Source organism: Globicephala melas, chromosome 10, assembly GCF_963455315.2.
Source record: "Globicephala melas chromosome 10, mGloMel1.2, whole genome shotgun sequence".
Classification (NCBI taxonomy): Eukaryota; Metazoa; Chordata; class Mammalia; order Artiodactyla; family Delphinidae; genus Globicephala; species Globicephala melas.
In genome coordinates, this window is record NC_083323.1 from 5063171 (window position 1) to 5082331 (window position 19161).

General features: G+C 50.6%; 1 protein-coding gene across 1 annotated transcript in view; it reads left to right on the top strand.

The window, feature by feature from the left end:
* Positions 1-19161, top strand: part of SHISAL1 (shisa like 1) — an 81157-nt gene that overhangs the window by 55464 nt on the left and 6532 nt on the right. The gene's annotated exons all lie outside the window — the stretch shown is intronic.

Sequence of the window (19161 nt, forward strand, 5' to 3'; positions counted from 1 at the left end):
TGCTTTTCCACTCTTCCAATAATGACGTACAGTGTTTCCCCCTTATCCAAAGTTTCACTTTACCGGGTTTCAGTTGCCTGCGGTCAACCTCGATCTGAAAATATTAAATGGAAGATTCCAGAAATAAAGAATTCATACGTTTTAAATTGCACACCATTCTGAGTAGCGTGATAAAATCTCAATCCATCTTGCCCCAGATGTGAAACATCCCATTGTCCAGGGTGTCCCGTCCATCAGTCACTTAGTAACCCTCTTGGTTATCAGATGGGCAGTTGTGGTGTCACAGAGCTTGTGTTCAAGTTACCCTTATCTACTTAAATACGGCCTCTCGGAGCAAGTGCAGTGATGCTGACAAGTCAGTTGTGCCAAAGGGAAGCCACAAAGTGGATCCTTTAAGTGAAAGGATGAAAGTTCTCAGGGTGGAAAGAAAAATAGCCAAGATCTTGCTAAGATCTACGGCAAGAACGAATCTTCTACCCGTGACGCCGTGAAAAAGGAAAAAGAAATTTGATAGTTTTGCTGTCACACCTCAAACTGCAAAAGTAACGGCCACAGTGCCTCATAAGTGCTTCATTAAGATGGAAAAGGCATTAAATTTGTACAATAAGGTATTTTGAGAGAGAGAGAGAGAGAGAGAGACCGCTCTCACATAACTTTTATTACAGTGTATTGTTCTAATTGTTCCATTTTATTAGTAGTCATTGTTGTTAAATGTGCCTTATTATACTTATTGTGCCTAATTTCTAAATTAAACTTTATCACAGGTATGTACGTATAGAAGAAAACATAATATACGTAGGGTTTGGTTCTCTCTGAAGTTTCAAGTACCCACTGGGGGTCTTGGGATGTATCCCCCATGGTTATGGCCGGGGAATGACTGTACACATCATTCTGCATTCTAATTTTATTCACCTAACATTAAATTAGCCATTGTCCTGTGGTTTTGACTTAATTTTTCTAAATATCGTTTTAGCAGCTCCCGAGTAGCCCAGGTTCCATATGCTGGCGTTAATTTAGCCATTCCCCTACAACAAGGCATTTATACGGCTTACAGTTTTTTTTACTGTGACAAAAAACATTGCAGGGGAGGCACATACTCCAGAAAATCAGGGGTGGCAACAAACACCTTTAAGTGTTTATGGTTTTCCCTTTTCTGAATTATTCCCTCTGGATAGATTCCAGGCCGGCAAATTATTGAGTCTAAGGATGTGACAGTGTTACGGTTCTTTATATAGGTGCCAGCCTCACTCCCAAAGGGACTGTCACCCACCAGCATCTTCTGAGGTTGCTCATTTCACAGCCCCCTCTCCAGCACAGGGGTTTGCATTTTTTTTGATTATTAGTGAGGTTGAACACCTTTCCTTTCATCTGTTAATTAGTTGTATTTCCTCTCCTGTGGGTTGCCCACTTATTTTACTGTGCCCCCAAGACAGGTGATAATTGAAGCCATTTCCGTCAACAACATTTCTTTCCCAAACTTCAGCTGCTAGGTGTTCGTCTTGACTGTGTATCTCTCTCCCTGTACTATTTACTTACCACATTTTTAATTGATCTTAAATCAAGCCTTTTTTTTTGGTTAGAAAACTCAGACTTGCTCTAAGCAATCACACCTTTACGTATTTCCAGGGAACCCTCCTACACTATTGGTGGGAATGTAAATTGGTGCAGCCACTATGGAGAACAGTATAGAGGTTCCTTAGAAAACTAAAAATAGACCTACCATACGATCCAGCAATCCCACTCCTGGGCATATACCCGGAAAAGACTAAAACTCTAATTCAAAAAATACATGCACCCCAATGTTCATGGCAACACTAATTACAACAGCCAAGACATGGAAGCCACCTAAGTGTCCACAGTCAGAGGAATGGATAAAGAAGATGTGGTATATGTATGCAATGCAATACTACTCAGCCATAAAAAAGAATGAAATAATGCCATTTGCAGCAACATGGTTGGACCTAGAGATTATCACACTAAGTGTAGTAAGTCAGAAAGGGAAAGACAAATACCATATGATATCACTTATATGTGGAATCTAAAATACAACACAAATGGACTTATTTATGAAACAGAAACAGACTCACAGACATAGAAAACAAACTTCTGGTTACCAAAAGGGAAAGGGGTGGGGAGGGGTAAGTTAGGAGTTTGGGATTAGCAGATACCACTACTATATATAAAATAAACAGTAAGGTCCTACTGTAGAGCACAGGGAACTCTATCCAATATCCTGTGATAAACCATGATGGAAAAGAATATGAAAAAGAATATATATGTATAACTGAATCACTTTGCTGTACAGCAGAAATTAACACAACATTGTAAATCAACTATACTTCCATTTAAAAACAAGTTACATTTTTCCTAATACACATAAAACAAATCCGTAAACGTATCCAAGGGTTGCTGGGGCCGCCGCAGCAGCACTGATAGTTAAATTCTGAGAAATTTTCAGAGCCCGTAGTTAAACCACTATAAAAATTCACTGTTATAAACTTCCAATTAAATAAATTTTATTAAACACAAAGGTAACAGATACTTGAAACTCTTCACTTCCTAATTGCATGGCTACAGCGGCTACTTTCTATGCTCTTGAGGTTTGAGGTCTGTTGTATCTGTGTGATGCAAACGCGCATGATGGTGGCTACCACCCATCTCTCCCCAGCTCTGCAGTCAGCTACGTCATATTGGCAGTATTTACACCATGGACATGGGCAGCAAATGCTACAAATCAGGGCTCCCCGCTGGAGAACAGGTCATTAAATGTTCACCAGCTCATCGCTATACATGGCTCAGATCTGCCTGCCCCAGTGGTCTGCCCCGTACTGTGGAGAAGCAAACATGTTCTTAGGTGCTTGTGAAAGCAGGGTCCCGGCGTTCCCTGGGACACCCGTAGGCAGGCGTCCCGGGCAGCAGTAGCTGGGACAAGAAGCAAGCTGGAGGGAGATGCATCCACCCTTTCCAGGTCCTGGTTCTTCTGGGCACGGAGAAAGCAGGGGGCGTGAGAAGGCAGAGAGCCTGGTCAGCCCTCCCTGTCACACGTCTGGGTCTCAGACCCCGAGGAAACAGCTCGGACGTCCCTTTGCAAACCCTCCGGCTCCATCCTGCTGCTCCTTCCCTGAAACAGTCCGCATTGCTGTGCAGCTGCAGCCCGGGCACACTTACCTCCCTCATTTATCCAAGGTCAGCACTAGGTCACGGCTGTGCTAAGTGCTGGGGGTAGAAAGGTGAGACAGGATCAGCCCTGTCCGCAAGGAGCGCTGGCCGGTGATGGGCAAGAAGTCGATCCTGGCCCTCCACTTGCGTTGCCTGGAAAATCAAGGTATTCAGCCACAGGGAGAATAGACCTCAGGGAAGGTTTTGGGAAAATCACTGAAAAGGCATTTCCAGAACGAACTAGACCCACTGTCTCTGGGCCCAGGATGCAGCTCAGCCAGGGCAGGGGTGGGGAGGTGGGAGTGAGGGCCTTGGGTCCAGCCAACCAGATCCACAGGCCCTGTGACCTTGGGCCAGTCACTCGCTCCTGCCAAGCCTGTTTGCTTGTCTGTGAAAACGGGGGCATCAGGAGGACGGAGATGGTGCCCACTAGGAGCCTGGCACAGAGCAGGAGATCAGCCCCGTGGCGCTCCCATTCCCGGGGGCACACTGCCAGGCGGCCGCTCAAACCCTGGGAGGGGCTCCTGCAATCCTGCCCTTGCACCTGGCCACCCAGCCTGGAGGAGACCCACACGGCCCACCCAGCTCCCAAGTTTGAAATCAATTAAAATTCCGTAACCCAGTAACTGCGGTAGCTACTGTGCAAACAAAGATGCCAGCTCGCCTGAGCAATTAACAAAGAGATGTTTCCATGAAGGCCTGGGCGAATCTCGGGGATCATTACCCCCAAGAAAGGAGGATGCTCCTTTATGGCAATCTGACAGCAATTCCATAGAATCGCCCTCTGGGCTGCAGCAGGTGTAACCAGAGAAAGCGGGGTCACCAGGGAGGGAAGTCGGGTTTGGGCTTACGACTGTTATGTTCCCCCAGACCCTTTATTTCAAGGGTTCTTCCCAGGCCCAGCTCCCAGATCAGGGCAGGGGAAGAAGGAATTTATCTCCATGTGGGTCGGGGGGGACCACGGAAGCTTTCCTTCTTTATCCTGCTCCCCCATCCCCGCCATTAACACTCTGGCTTTAGCTGCTAAAATATTTGCTTCCGAGAATAGATGCTCGTTGGTGCAGCAAATGTCTCCCGATGTGAGCATTCCAGCCCCGTCGGAACGACGGAAACCTGCACTTGCCTGTGGGCCAAGAGGGCCCCCCCTCCCCCCTCCTCCTCAGCGCCTTCCAGGATGGTCTTCCGGTTGTTTCTAAGGCACCCACAGGGTGCTGGGGAGAGCCCGCTGCCAGATCGCTTTGGCCGCGAGATCTGGGAGTGGTTCCATCCTGCCCTGGGTTCTGGGAGCATGGCTTTGGGAATCTCTGGGTGCTGCATCCCGGGAGTCCCCTGGGCTGGGCTGGCACCAGGTTCTGAGCTGCCCAGCTGTGCATCCTTGGGCAAATTGCTTTACCTCTCTGAGCTGCAGCGTAGACATTGGTGGGGGAGCAAATAACCCCCACCTGGCAGTGGGGTGGATAGTGAAGACGGAATCTGAGAGGGTGTGCAGAGGACCTCATCCAGCACCCCACTCATAGGAAAGACCCCCAAAGTACCCCCTTTCCTTGTCTCTGCTCACTTTGTGGGTGGGAAAAGAGCTCCCTGCCAAATGCCCCCTGCTCAGCTGGAGTTTGCCGAGGGTTTATGTCACAACTCGTCCAAACAGACGAGACAGGGGGATGTGGTGCTGGCTTGTCCTGTTGTGGCCTGGTCACCCTGGGGTCTTCACATCCCAGAGCCCACTCCCTGGTGAGGCCGGCTAGAGTTGTCTGAAATTTGGGAGGCTGGAGACAGCCGTCCCCGGCCCTGGTGGTCTCAGAGCCAGGGAGACACAGCTGCTGAGGCGCCCCGGGGCCCCCATCTGTCTTCAGCTTTGCCGTCTGTGTAGAGCCCTCCTTCCCGACCGCTGCCCCCAGGCCGGCAGATGCCGCAGACACGTCCTGGGGAGCGGGTGGAATGCCAGAGCCTTCTATGCATCCAGGCCCCCCGGCTGTCACTTGGCTCCCAGCCCCCCTGCAAATGGGCCCCCTTCTCCCGTCCAGCACCTCTGAGTGACCCTCCTCCGAGCCTTTGACGCCCCTTTCTGGACCTTCCCTGCCCCCAAGTGTGGACACACCAGTCGCTACAATAGCACCCCAGCGACTGTGTCCCTGTGACCCTGACCGGCACCATCACTTACACGACTCCAGGGGTCACGTCTCTCACCTCCAGCTGTGCCCCCGTGGCTGTGTGCATTGATGGAGACTTGCCCACTTCTTCACGAAAAGCCACTGTTCCAGCTGATGATGGGACTCACAGCTGGCGGCCTCGTGACGGGAGGGAGCGTGTCTGTGAGTTTAAGGAAAACGTGGGGTGGGCGGAGGGCTTTCAGCATTAGGCGACTTGGTCTGATGGGAGTTTGGTGGGAGCTCCCCCATCCGTGGCCCGGGCAGGGCTTCCAGTAGGAGGCGGGAGTGGAGGCAGGGAGGCCGAGGGTAGGCCGCTGCTGTGCCCCAGGGAGGAGGCCAGGATGGTAGAGGCTGGGGGGTGGTGACGGGGAGCAATGGACCGATTCGGAAGTATCTTGGAGGTGGACTAGGTGGGACCTACGGAGTGAGTGGATGTGGGGAGGCGGGGGAGGGGGAGCGCCAAGGACCACTGTGGGGTCTGACGTGGGTGACACGCGTGTGGCCACAGCCCAGAAGGACACACGAGAGGAGAGGCGGGGCGGGGGCTGTGGGGGGGAGGGGCGTGTAAAGGGGGAACATGCATCGTGAGAGATGCAGAGAGGCAGGCGCCAGGAGGGCCAGGCGTGAGCCGGGTGGGCAGAGGGAGGCCCCAGGAGGGCTGGCGGACTCACGACACGTTGCCCTTGAGAGACGGCCTCCTCCCTGGAAAGGCCAAGACCGGGGTGTGTGTGTACATCGTGGGTGGGCGGGTGCAGTCTGCGTGTGGCTTGTGGCGCAGTGTGGGTGTAGTGTGTCTGTGTAGCATACAGTGCGTGTTGAGGGTGTGTGTGTGCGTGTGAAGTGCAGGGGTGTAGTTTGGGCATAGTGTGTGCGCACGTGTGTAGCGTGTGTGTGTGGATGTGTGTGTTGTGTGCACGTTCATACGCTTGGGTGTGTCCCTGGCCCGAGCCTCAGCGCCCTCCTGCCACCTCTGTCCTGACCCTAGGGCAGCGGGAAGGGCGGCGGGGAGGGGCCAGGGCACCTGAGGCCGCCAGGGGTGCAGTAAAGTAGGAACGGGGCCAGGTCAGCGCCCAGACTGAGGGAGCATAGAGGCATGGAAGGTGCCAGGGCCAGGGGACCAGGAGCCACGGATGGCCACGGGCAAGGTGCAAACTCCCCAGAGCAAGGAGGCACGTTAATTTCCCAGAGATTTGGGACCAAAGCCTGGGCCCCGGGCCAGGGCTGAGGACACAGAACGGATCAGACTCCATCTCTGCCCATGAGACGCTCACGCAAGCCTGGCCTCACTGGGTTCCCTACCCCAGCTCCCCACGAGCTCCTACTCACCCCTCAAAGCCTTGCTCAGGTCACTCGCCTCCCTCCATCCTCTGGAGGATTTCTTCCCCTGCTCCACGCTCCCATCACAGCCAGGACCACGTGGTCTGTTGTCACATCTGTCCCCACTGCACCAAGCAAGAACAAGGACGATCTGAGTCCTACTGGGGATCCCAGGGCCCAGAGCAGAGCCTGGGCTGGGAGTCACAGCTGCTCGTTCAACCCCCTCTACCACTGGCTTGCTGTTTAACCTTGGGCAGCCTTGTGCCTCCCCAAGCTTTACTGTCCCCTCGTGTAAGTCGAGGGAAGGGACAGAATGCTTCGATGGTGCCTTTCAACTTAGAACCTTTCTGACCTTCTACCTGGCTGATGGAGACGCCGATAGGGGACAAGAACGGATGTGGAAAGCGCTTTGAAAAGTTCGTAGCAGGAAGCAAAGAGAGAGAGTTTTTCTGTAGAGCAGGAGGAGGGGGGAGTTATGGACAGAAGCTGCAGATGAAAAGGACAGACTCTGGAGCACCTTACGGCATTAATGTAGGATGCAGGGCGCCTGTGGAAGCAACAGTGTCAAATATTTACCAAAGCAACATTAAAAATTAACCTTTAGGATGTAGAGGTTTAAAGACCCAGAGCTCCATGGGAAATGCCACCAGGCAGAAGAGTAAAGGGTACGGGCAGGAAGGGTACATGCTGGGCTTGAACAATGATGCCCCCAGAGCCAGGCACAGCTCCCCACGGACCCCTCCTCTATTTCTCGCCACCCGCCACAGCAGCCTTCAGCCCTGCATCTGCAGAGGCACCTGGGCAGCCCTCCTCAGCCATAAGCCTTTCTGAGGCTCCCGTGGCCTCCAGGATAAGGCCAGGCCCTCTGCTCGGCATTCATGGCCCTCTGTATTTTGCTCCTGCCTCTCTGGGCAGCTGAGACCTTTAGGATGGAAAAGAGTGAGCTGCTGAGGTTGGAGGAGATTGAGGTGGGATCGGGGAACATTCCAGGCCCCGGAGTGGCATGTGTAAAGGCACTGAGGCAGAGAGAGCCAGTGCATTCATGCACCAGAAGGAAAGTCAAGGTGCAGGAGTGTGGGGAGAAAGGGGAGCACAGGAGGGGAGGGATGGGAGTTGCAGGGGGTGTCTGATGTGCAGGGCCATGGTGAGGGGTGGGCTTCCTGATCCCGGGACCAGGGAAGCCCTCCAGGGGAGGGACAGGTGCCTTTTTCAAAGCTCCCCCTGGCAGGGAGTGGGGAAGGGAGCTGGCCGTCCAGCAGAGGCTGGCACTGTCTTGCAGGCTGGGTTGTGGCAGGAGCAGAGAAGGAAGCAGACAGCCCACAGGACCAGCTGGTGGATTGGGTGGGGGTGAGGGGCTCCAAAGACCGTGTCCCGGACTCTGGCCTGAGCCACTGGGGAGATGCTGGTGGGATTTTTCCAAGGTGGGGACCCAGGGGCAGGCGTGGCTTTGGGGATCAGCCTTGTGGAGTGTCTGCTGTCTGAGGTGCCTGTGAGCGTGGATGGGGTGATGTCGGTGCCGCACACAAGTCGGGGAGGAGCTCGGAGGAAAACCTGGGTTGAATCCCAGCTTGGACTTGGCCAAGGGGGCTTGTCACAGAATCATGTCGTGCAGGGGCCAGGAAGTCACCTGGGGAGAGGATGACGTGTGTGGGAAGGGACCAGGGGATGTCGGCAAAGGAGTCTGGGTAGGAGCAGCCCCTGAGGCAGATGGAACCCAGAAGGCCTGAAGACGGGGTGATCCTGGAGCGGCGGGGTCAGCCTCAGATGCCAGGACCGAATGCCCTGCCCTCTGCCCGCCGCTCCCACAATGCCCGTGTCCATCCCGCAACACAGTCAGCGGCTCCTGCAAACACACGGAGGCGACAGCTTGTCTGACTCCCAAAGGCATCATCTCTCCTTCCCATCCGCCTGGCCTTTTACGCAGCTGGCTTCTCTCTTCAGGAAGAAAGTGAGGTTTCACGTTGGATTCTTTAAAATGAAGCAGTGCCTTATGACCCCAAATCATTCTAATTTGTCCACAAACAAGACCTTTGTTTTGATGGTCTCTCGTTTCTCCTGGAGACCCGGTGACCCACAGCTGGGGTGCGAGGGGCACTTGGGAGAGCGCTGCCCGTCTCACCTGCACCACGGCCTCTCAGGACAGGTGTTTTCTGGCCATTTTACGGATGTGGAAACTAAGGTTCTGAGAGGTCGCTGGCACATTCGAAGTCAAGCAGCCAGTGAGAAGCAACCTGATTCCACGGTTGGGCTCTTTACACTCTGCTGGGAGCACCTCCACGGTGCCAGGTCTCAAGGGGGACTCAGTTAGCCCAAAGCCTCCCCAGCGCACACACATACACACGCGCCACACACATGCACACACACACATACACACACACCACACATACACACGCGCCACACACAGAGACACTGTTGACATCACACACCCAGACATCCCACACCGACACACACACACACACACACACACACACACACCACACATACACACACATCACACACATACACACGCGCCACACACAGAGACACTGCTGACATCACACACCCAGACATCCCACACCGACACACCGACACACACACACATACACACACACCACACACACACACATACACACACATACGCACGCGCCACACACAGAGACACTGTTGACATCACACACCCAGACATCCCACACCGACACACACACACACACACACACACACACACGCACGCACCTTCCCCTGCTCAGCCCCTCCTTCTGCACTGGGATCACTGCCCCTCTTCATCCGTCTAGAGGACCAACAAGCTGTCTTGCTAAAGGCAAAATAAAAATTTCCTAGAGGGTCTCTAACGTCCCCTTTGTGAAACGCTTGCCCCGCCCACTTCACAGGACATCCGTGCCCTGAGCGCCTTCTGCGGGCAAGGCGCTCTCACACGCTCTGCTTCCTGGGAGCCTCACGAGGTCCCCACTTAGCAGAAGCGTGAACCCAAACTCCCGGAGTAGGTGACGGACAGCGGGTGACGGCAGTGAGCGAGGACACAGGCCGAGTGTCTGCTGGGACCCCAGGGGCCTGGGCCCTGCCTCACTCCGGGCAGCTCTCGCCTGAAGCAGGGGAGGACGGAAAGAAGCCCTGATCCAGAGAAGGCTGATCTCTCTGAGGGTCGTGGAGCCTGACCGTGTCTGCAGGACTAGAGTGAGGGACCCCGAGGCCGAGCTGGCAGCAGGGGGAGGAGGAGGCCAGAAGCCGGTTACGGGCTCAGGAGAGGAAGAGCCTCCTGCCAGGAAGCCTCCCTTCACAGCCCAGCAGCTTTCCTCACTAGGTAGTGAGCTCCCCATCACTGGGGCATGCAAGGTGAGACCAGAGGCTCATTTCCTGAGGTTGTTCACGGTTTCCGAGTTGAAGTACATAAAGTGCCCATCTCGATGCTACAGCGTGGTGAATTTCAATCCGAAATTGAAACATCCCAACACCCAGAAGGCTTCCTCGCGTCCCCTCGGCACCACTCCTCTGACATCCAGCCCCTGAGTGGTTTTGCACAACCGTGGGCTGTTCCTAGGCTGGCATTGGCTGGTGTGGGGCCTGGGGTCAGTGTCTCTCACGCAACATTTCATCTATGAGGTGAATTCCTCCGTGTTGTTGGGCATATCAAGAGCCTGTTCTTTTTCAGTGCTGTGTAGTACTCCATCGTATGGATGTAGCACGCTCTGCTTATCCCTTTGCCTGTTGAGGACATTTGGGTCGTTTCTATTATCCGTAAAGCTGCTCTGAACCTTCACAGCCAAGTACTCTGGTGAACGGGTGACCACGTTTCTCTTGGGTGTCGTACAAGTGTCCTGGGGCTGCTGCAACCAGTGACCACGAACTCAGTGGCTTAGAACAGCACAAATTATCCTCTTATAGTGCTGATGGGCAGAAGTTCAACGTGAGCCTTGTGAACCCCTAATATTCAGGTGCTGGCAGAGCTGGTTCCTTGGAGGTTCCGGGGAGAATCTGTTCCCTGGGCTTTGCCAGTTTCTGGAGGTGACCTGTGTTCCATGGCGTGTGGACCCTTCCTGCGATGGCATCACTTCGACCTCTGCTTCCATCCTCACATCTCTTTCTCTGACTCTGACCCTCCTGCCCCCCTCCTTTAAGGACCCTTGTGATGACCCCAGGCCCACCCGGTAACCAGTCTCCCCGTCACAAGGCCCTTGACCCATTCACACCGGCAGAATCCCTTTCACCACGTGAGGCCACATTCACAGCCTCTGGGGATGAGGATGGAGACCTCTCTGGGGGCCTGGGTTCTACCCACACAGGTGTATGTGTACCATCAGGGGACAGGCATATTCAACTTCAGCAGGTACAGCTCCCCAGTTTCCCAAAGCAGGTGAACCATTGTGCGCTCCCCAGGTCGTGGGTGAGAGTTCCTCCCCCACCTCACCAGTCTTTCTCATCTTAGCCCTTTGTTTCAGGGGGCTTGTAGGGCAGCTCCCTGTAGTCGTTTTACGTTGCATCTTCTCCACGCTCGCGTTTCACTTTCTATCATCATTACCGAGCACACCTCCTCCATGCCACCCCCCATGACCACACCTTCTGCCACTACGAGGCCACCATCTGTGCCGGGGGACTCTGCTCTCCCCTCCGTGGCAGTGCCCTCCTACCACCCTGGTGGTCCCGCATTGTTCGCCCCTTTGTGAGGAGTGGTCAAAGCGTCTCCACCTCTCAGGTTGCTGTGAGGACGCAATAGAAATTGAGCTGAAGGCTCCTGTCCCCACTCCCGGCTTATCGTCCCCACTAGATCCAGGCTGAGCTCTTATCAGTGCCGTGGGCACAGTATCTGCAGCTCACCTGGCAATGTAGCCATGCTGTGCCTCGTGAGGCCTCTGCTTTTATCCTGAGCAGTTACTGTGACAGATTCTCCGCCTTCTGGAAGCGTCCATTGTTATGCAAATTGCCAGGAGCTCTGTCTTATCTCCCCAGTTAGGTTGCAGAAGCCAGCTGGAGACCCTCCTTATCCTGCTGGGCCCCATCCGGGTCCCAGCGCTGCATCCTCTCTCCAGGGCAGCGGTGCCTGCTGCTCAACTGGCCTCCCCACAGCCAGCCTAGCCAGGCCACCACCCGGCACCTGAGGGATGGCAGTGCAGCCCAGTGGCCGGCAGCACAGGCTGGACTCCTGGCTCCACCACTACCCAGATATGTGACTCTGCGCAAGTCACACTACCTTCCTGAGGCTCGGTTTCCTCACCTGTAAATAGGGGAAATAGGGCTACGGCTGTTGGGAGAGTGAAGTGAGACTAGGCATAGAAAGTGCCTGGGGCTTCCCTGGTGGCGCAGTGGTTGAGAGTCCGCCTGCCGATGCAGGGAACACGGGTTCGTGCCCCGGTCTGGGAAGATCCCACATGCCGCGGAGTGGCTGGGTCCGTGAGCCATGGCCGCTGAGCCTGTGCGTCCGGAGCCTGTGCTCCGCAGTGGGAGAGGCCACAACAGTGAGAGGCCCGCGTACTGCAAAAAAAAAAAAAAAAAAAAGAAAGTGCTTGGACAGTGCCCAGCCCAGAAGAGATACCCCATCACAGAAGCCCTAACTCTGACCTTTCTTGGGATTAGGAAGGATCTTCCACGTCTACGTCCCAGAGCCCTGGGATCTCGTGTAGGGCCTTCACCTGGCAGTTGAAGTGCTCCGTGGCTGCCTGTCTAGCCTCAGCCCACCAGAAAGATCCTGCGTCACCTGCTGTGACCCTCTGACTGGCCTGGGCTCAGGCTGCCCCCTCCTCCTGGTGTGCCTTCCCCCACTTCCTGACATGAGTTTTCCCTGGGTCCCCGCCCCCATCCAAGCCACGCCCCCAGCCACTCAGCACTGACACAGTGCGGATCTGTCGCTCTCGTTTTAGGGTCCCAGTGTGGCTCCCCCCAGCTCAGAGCACTCGAGGGCTGGGCCCACTCCTTCCAGGTCTGTGTCTCAGCCCCCAGCCCAGGCCTGGCAGAAGATGCTACCAGCAGCGGCTTCCAGAGGCATCATTCCGCTTTGGTCTCCACTGCGTGGGGAGCCATTGTTTCTGAACCAGTTCCCCAGTGATGGACATTTCTTTGATCCTAATCCTCCACTTTTACCCACATTACTGCAATAAATGAGCTTGTAAGGATTTTGCCCTTGTGAGCGTATTTGTAGGATAGTGGTTAAGTGGAATTACTGGGTCAGAGGGCGTGCGCATCTATAACTTGGGTGCGCGCCAAGCTGCCTTCCAGGAGTGACCTGACGTCCCTCCCACCAGCACAAAGCAGAGGTTTCCCCCCCAAACCCAGCAAACACATGGTGCGCTCAACCTTTTTGATCTCTGCAGACGTGATGAGTGGAGGAATGTAGAAGCTTCCTTTGAGCTGTGCTCTGGAACGCCTTCTCATTATGGCTTTCATTTGCGTTTCTCTTATTTTATAGACTTTGGATTTGCCGTTGGACAGTTTCTTTCTGGCGTTGCTTTGTTTAGATTCACTTTTCCTGGATTCTCTGGGCGGTTTCTATTGTCTTGGAAATTCACCCATCTCATCCAAGTTTCTGATTTTTTGCTGCACAGGGTTGAGTGGGTAGGTTGTGTGTTCCCCCCATCTTTCCTGAGCGCCAGCTCTGTGCCAGGTGTCGTTATTGGTCCTGGGGGTAGAGTAGTGGGCCAGCTCCCATTTATATAGAGGCTACAGACAATTTAAAATACGTGTGGAATTCCCTGGTGGTCCAGTGGTTAAGACTCTGCGCTTCCACTGCAGTGGATGTGGATTCCATCCCTGGTCAGGGAGCTCAGATCCCACATGCAGGGCGGCACGGCCAAATAACAAATAAAATATGTGGACTGTTAGATGGTGATAAGTGCTAGCGAGAAAAACACTATGAGAGCAGGGAGGGAGTTGATGATGGAGTCCAACTTTCAATAAGGTGGTCAGAGAAGGTCTCAGTAAGAGGTGACTTGAAGGACGAAAGGGAATAGACACGTGTTTATCTGGGAAAAGAGAGGGAAGCATGCTGGTGCAGGTGCTGTCTTGGTCTAAGTTCTTGGAGAAACACAACCAGTAGGATAGATATCGATACAGATATAGATATAGTATAGACACAGATGTAGATATCTATATACAAATCTAGATTATAGATAGACATCTATATATAAATATATGTCTATATATAATACAGATAAAATATGTGAAATCTACACAGGGACAGCTATATATATAAAGAGACATTCCAAGGCATTGCCTCGTGCAGATTTGGAGGCTGAGAAGTCCCAAACCTGTACTTGGCAAGCTGGAGATCTCGCAGGGCTGATGGCCCAGGACCACTCCAAGTCTGAAGGCCTGAGAACCAAGAGAGCCAATGGTGTAAATTCCAGTCCAAATCCAAGTCTGAAGGCAGGAAAAGACTGATGACCCAGCTCAAAGACAGGAAGGCAGAGAGGGAATTCTCCCTTCCTCTGCCTGTTTCTTCTATCCAGGCCCTCAGTGGATTGGAGAAGGCTTACCTGCATTGGGTAGGTGATCCACTTGACTCAGTCCACAGATTCAAAGACGGATCTCATCCAGAAACACCCTCACAGACACACCCAGGACCACGTATGATCAAATATCCGGGCACCACCCCCTGTGGCCCAGTCAAGTTGACACGTAAAATGAGCCTTCGTGGCTGGAGTGGAGTGAGCAAAAGAGAGAAGATAAGGGATGTGACCAGAGAGGATGGAGAGGAAGGTCTTTGGCTTCTACTCTGAGTGAGACGGGAGCCAGTGAGGGTTTTGAGCAGAGGAGGGACATGACATGACATGGATTTTCACAGGATCCCTCTGGCTGCTGTATGGAGAGTAGACAGAAGAGCTTGATAAGCGAGGAGGCCATGGTAGAAGCAATGGAGGTGGCAGAGGGCAAGGTTGATGGATACATCTGAAGGATTTACTAGTGGACTGGATTTGGGGATGAGAGAAAGAGATGCTCTGGGACTCTGTTGGAGTTGTATTTACTGAAGTCAGGAAAATTGTGGGAAAAGCTGATTTGGGGCAGAGGATCAGGATTTTAGTTTTGAGCATATTAAGTTTGAGATGTCTATTAACTATACAGTTGGTGATGTCAAGTAGACAGTTTGAAGCTACGGTGTGAGCTTGAGGCTGAAAGAGACATTAATGTATGTAGAGTAGTTAATTCCTTGGGAGGAGATGATTTCCTCAGGAGTGAGTAGAGATGGAAAGGAGAAGAGGAGACCGAGAAGATGGGGAGGGACCCACGGGGGAGCCTGAGAAGAAGCAGCAAGAAAATTAGGAGGAGAACCAAGAGAGGGGCCTGGAGTGTCCTGGAAGCAGGAGAAGTGATCACCTGTATCAGTGCTGCCAAGGGGACAAGTAAAAGGAGGACCGAGAATTGACCACTGGATTTAGCAACATGGAGGTCTTTGGTGACCTTAACAAGGGTAAACCCTGCAGAATAGTTGGGTCAAAAGCCTATCTAGAGGGGTTAAGAGATAGTGGAGAAGCGGAATTGGAAAGGAAAAGTACAGATAACTTTTAAGTGGTCACTTTCTCCTTCTGCTTTATTAAAGTCACCAACAGTTAATGTGTCCTGTTTTTCAAAAAGAGTAAGAAATTGTATTTATTTATTCATTTCTTCCTTTTATGTGTTTAACTTCATCTCAGTTTTAATTTATCAAGTGCTTTCCTATGCCTTCCTTCAGTATTTTGCCTTTTTTTCTAATTTTTGAGCTGGATAGCTAATTCATGTTCTCTTATTTATTAATATAAATATGTAAAGCTATAAATTTTCCTCTGAGCATTGCCTTGGCTGCATCTCACAAGTTCTGAAATGTAATCTTTTTATTTTCATTATTGTCTAGATATTCTGCAACTTTGAATTTTTGCTCTATCTTTGACACAAGAGTTATTTTAAAGCATTTTAAAACTTCTTGGGTTTTGTTTTGTGGTTTTTTTATTAACATTTTCAAATTCTAGTGTATTGTGATCAGAGAATGTTGCCTTACATCTACTTTTTGGAATTTAATTTCTTTGTGGCCTGATAATTGCTTTTTGTGTGTGCATTTTCAAGAGCATTTGAACAGAAGGAAGATTCTGTTTAATACACACACATAGGGCTTCCCTGGTGGTGCAGTGGTTAAGAATCTGCCTGCCAATGCAGAGGACACAGGTTCAAGCCCTGGTCCGGGAAGATCCCACATGCCGCAGAGCAACTAAGCCCATGCGCCACAACTACTGGGCCTGCACTCTAGAGCCCACAAGCCACAACTACTGAGCCCACATGCCACAACTACTGAAGCCCATGTGCCTACAGCCCGTGCTCCACAACAAAGAGAAGCCACCGCAATGAGAAGCCCACGCACTGCAACGAAGAGTAGCCTCTGCTTGCCACAACTAGAGAAAGCCCATGCACAGCAATGAAGACCCAATGCAGCCAAAAATAAATTAATTAATTAATTTTAAAAAACCACACATACTATGTTATTAATTAGGTTATTTGGCTCTCTATACCTTATTTATGTTTTTGTCAACTTAATCTGTGAGGGACTGAGAGAGGTGAATTAAAATGCACCAATATTAACATACTCTGTCTTTTTCTTCCTACATTTTCAGATTTCTTGCTCTATGAACGTTGAGGCTATGTTACTTGGTGCAAAGACACTCATTACTTTAAGTCCTCATGGTGACTCTCATCCTTGGTCCCCACACAATGCCGTCTTTTTCTCATTCTCTATTTCTTGCCCTGACTTCAGCTCTGTCTAACATTCAGATCAAGACCCCTGCTTTCTCTTGGTTTGCACTTGTTTTGTTTCTGCCCATTCTTTCTTGTGTAATTGTGGCAAAACACATAACAAAATTTACCATTTTAACCACTGTACCGTTCAGTGGCATTAAGTACATTCACACTGTTGTACAACCATCACTACCGTCCATCTCCAAAACTTTTTCATCAACTACTCATCTTATTATATGAAACCTTTCTGAATTATTCTACCTTCAGTGGATTTTGCTTGTAAACCATTGAGTCTTTTTTTTTTTTTCAGCAAGTGTGTGTGTCTCATTAACATTTACTAATACGGCAGCTACATTTAGTCTTAGTTCTGTTATCATAGTTTATGACATGCTTTATGCTTTTATAGCTTTTGTGGGGGTTGTCAATTTTCACCATATGGCCTCTGTTTTCTTTGTTTTCTTTTTTGTTTATATATCTTCTGACAATTTGGAAAGCTGTGTTTTTCATCCCATAGTTATCTTCATAATTATACTGTCATATGATACACTTAATCCTCTATTTCTTTAGACACTGTTTATTTTCTCCCTACTATGAATGATGCCCAAATTAGAACATATCTACTCTCCCTCCCCTTCTCTCACTTCCATCAAATGATTTTAGTTGATTATATTATATTAATTTTTCCATTTACCTTTGCACCTCTAATGTTATTTCCATCTCTAACTGATCCTTTTGGACTCCCAACTATAAGCAAATAAGACATAGTTTGCATATGTTACCTCCCTCTTTCTGACCTCCACCTTCCCTACTATAGTTTATGTTGGTTCTCTGTTTCCTTTTTTGTTCTTTTCTGTAACAGTCACAATACATTAATTTCAGACATAGACCTACAGTTAAATAGATTCTCATTGCTAGTACTCTTGCCAGAGTTGCTCTATTTACCCTTTGTTATCCTAAGGTATAGGATGTTATCCTTTATTATCCTCTATGTATCCTCTGTTAATTTATGCAAGAAGGGCTCATGGGAGCTATAATTCAAAAATGTGTTTTTAGAAGTTTTTCTGTTGACTTTATACTTAAAATCGGGTTCATCTGGGCTTCAAATTCTTGCTTCATTCATTCATTCAACAAAGACTTATTATGTGTACCAGTTACTGCTCCAGACCCTGCAATGCAAAAATGAACACAACACACAAATACCTTGACCCTCATGTAGCTAATTTTCTAGTTGGGAGAGACAAACAATAAGCTAGACCAGGACTTCCCTGGTGGCGCAGTGGTTGAGAATCCGCCTGCCGACGCAAGGGATGCAGGTTCGTGCCCCGGTCGGGAAGATCCCACATGCTGCGGAGCGGCTGGGCCCGTGAGCCATGGCCGCTGTGCCTGCACGTCCAGAGCCTGTGCTCCACAACGGGAGAGGCCACAACAGTGAGAGGCCCGTGTACTGCAAAAAAAAAAAAAAAAAAAATGCTAGACCAGTAAGTAAAATATTTGGTGTACTAGATGGAGAATGATAAAGCAGGTGATGGGGGACCACAGAATCTGTCACCCAGAGCGCAGTGATGCAGAATGGGGTGTTGACTCTGCCATTTGGAGTATCAAGCCCTCTGGAAAGATGGACTTTGTTGGCTTAACCCCTCCATTATCTTCCCCCCTTGCCCCTGGGACACACTGGAGTTTGGTGGAAGATGGTTTATCTGCTGGTAGCTGTAATCAGATACAAGTTGCAGAAACCCAACTACAATGGTGTGGAGGTGGGCCATCTGGGGCTGCCACCAGAACCAGGTTTCTCCCTGCTTCCCACTCCAGCCACATTAGTGAGTGTCCTTTGTTCTCATGCTCTTCCTCTGGATCCATGTCCCCTTCCCAGTAGACTTCCACTTGCATAGCATTGGCCAGAGTGGGTATGTGACCACTCCGGTCTGCAAGGGAGTATGGGAAGGTGAATATTTGTGACTGGGTAATTACCCCTATAAATGGCTATAGGACAGGGGATTCACTGTGTCTGCCAGAGATGGAGTTTGTATTTCTGTTCCTCATTATCCTTGTTTGGAGGTGATCTCAAGAGGAGAAAGAACAAAGGCAACTCAACTCTGCCAATCAAAGCTGTAAGTGCCCCATGGGCTGGCGTTTACACTCTTGACCTTATCCCAGTGATCTTGTGATCTGTCCATGTGCCCGGAGTGTCCTGGTTTCCTCTCCATGGCTTTGTACGATATGGTCCTATCCAGTGGTGTACCACCAAGGTTTACAATGGTTCTTTTTATTATTATGAGTGTTATCTGTGTCTGTTCTTAATATTTTCTAGTTTGTTATAACAAGGGTGACCATCTGGTTTATCATCCAAAGTAGAATACTTTTGAGGCTGAAAAGGGAACAATATTAAAAATTTTGTCAGAACAATAAGTATTAACTGGGACTATCCTAAGCTAAGACATATAATCACCCTGGTAACCGTTGAGGTAAAAAAACACTGTTGGTTTTATAAGTTTTTTTGTTTTTTTTTTTTAACATCTTTATTGGGGTATAATTTCTTTACAATGGTGTATTAGTTTCTGCTTTATAACAAAGTGAATCAGTTATACATATACATATGTTCCCATATCTCTTCCCTCTTGCGTCTCCCTCCCTCCCACTCTCCCTATCCCACCCCTCCAGGCGGTCACAAAGCACCGAGCTTATATCCCTGTGCCATGCGGCTTCTTCCCACTAGCTATCTACCTTACGTTTGGTAGTGTGTATATGTCCGTGCCTCTCTCTCACCCTGTCACAGCTCACCCTTCCCGCTCCCAATATCCTCAAGTCCGTTCCCCAGTAGGTCTGTGTCTTTATTCCTGTCTTCTCCCTAGGTTCT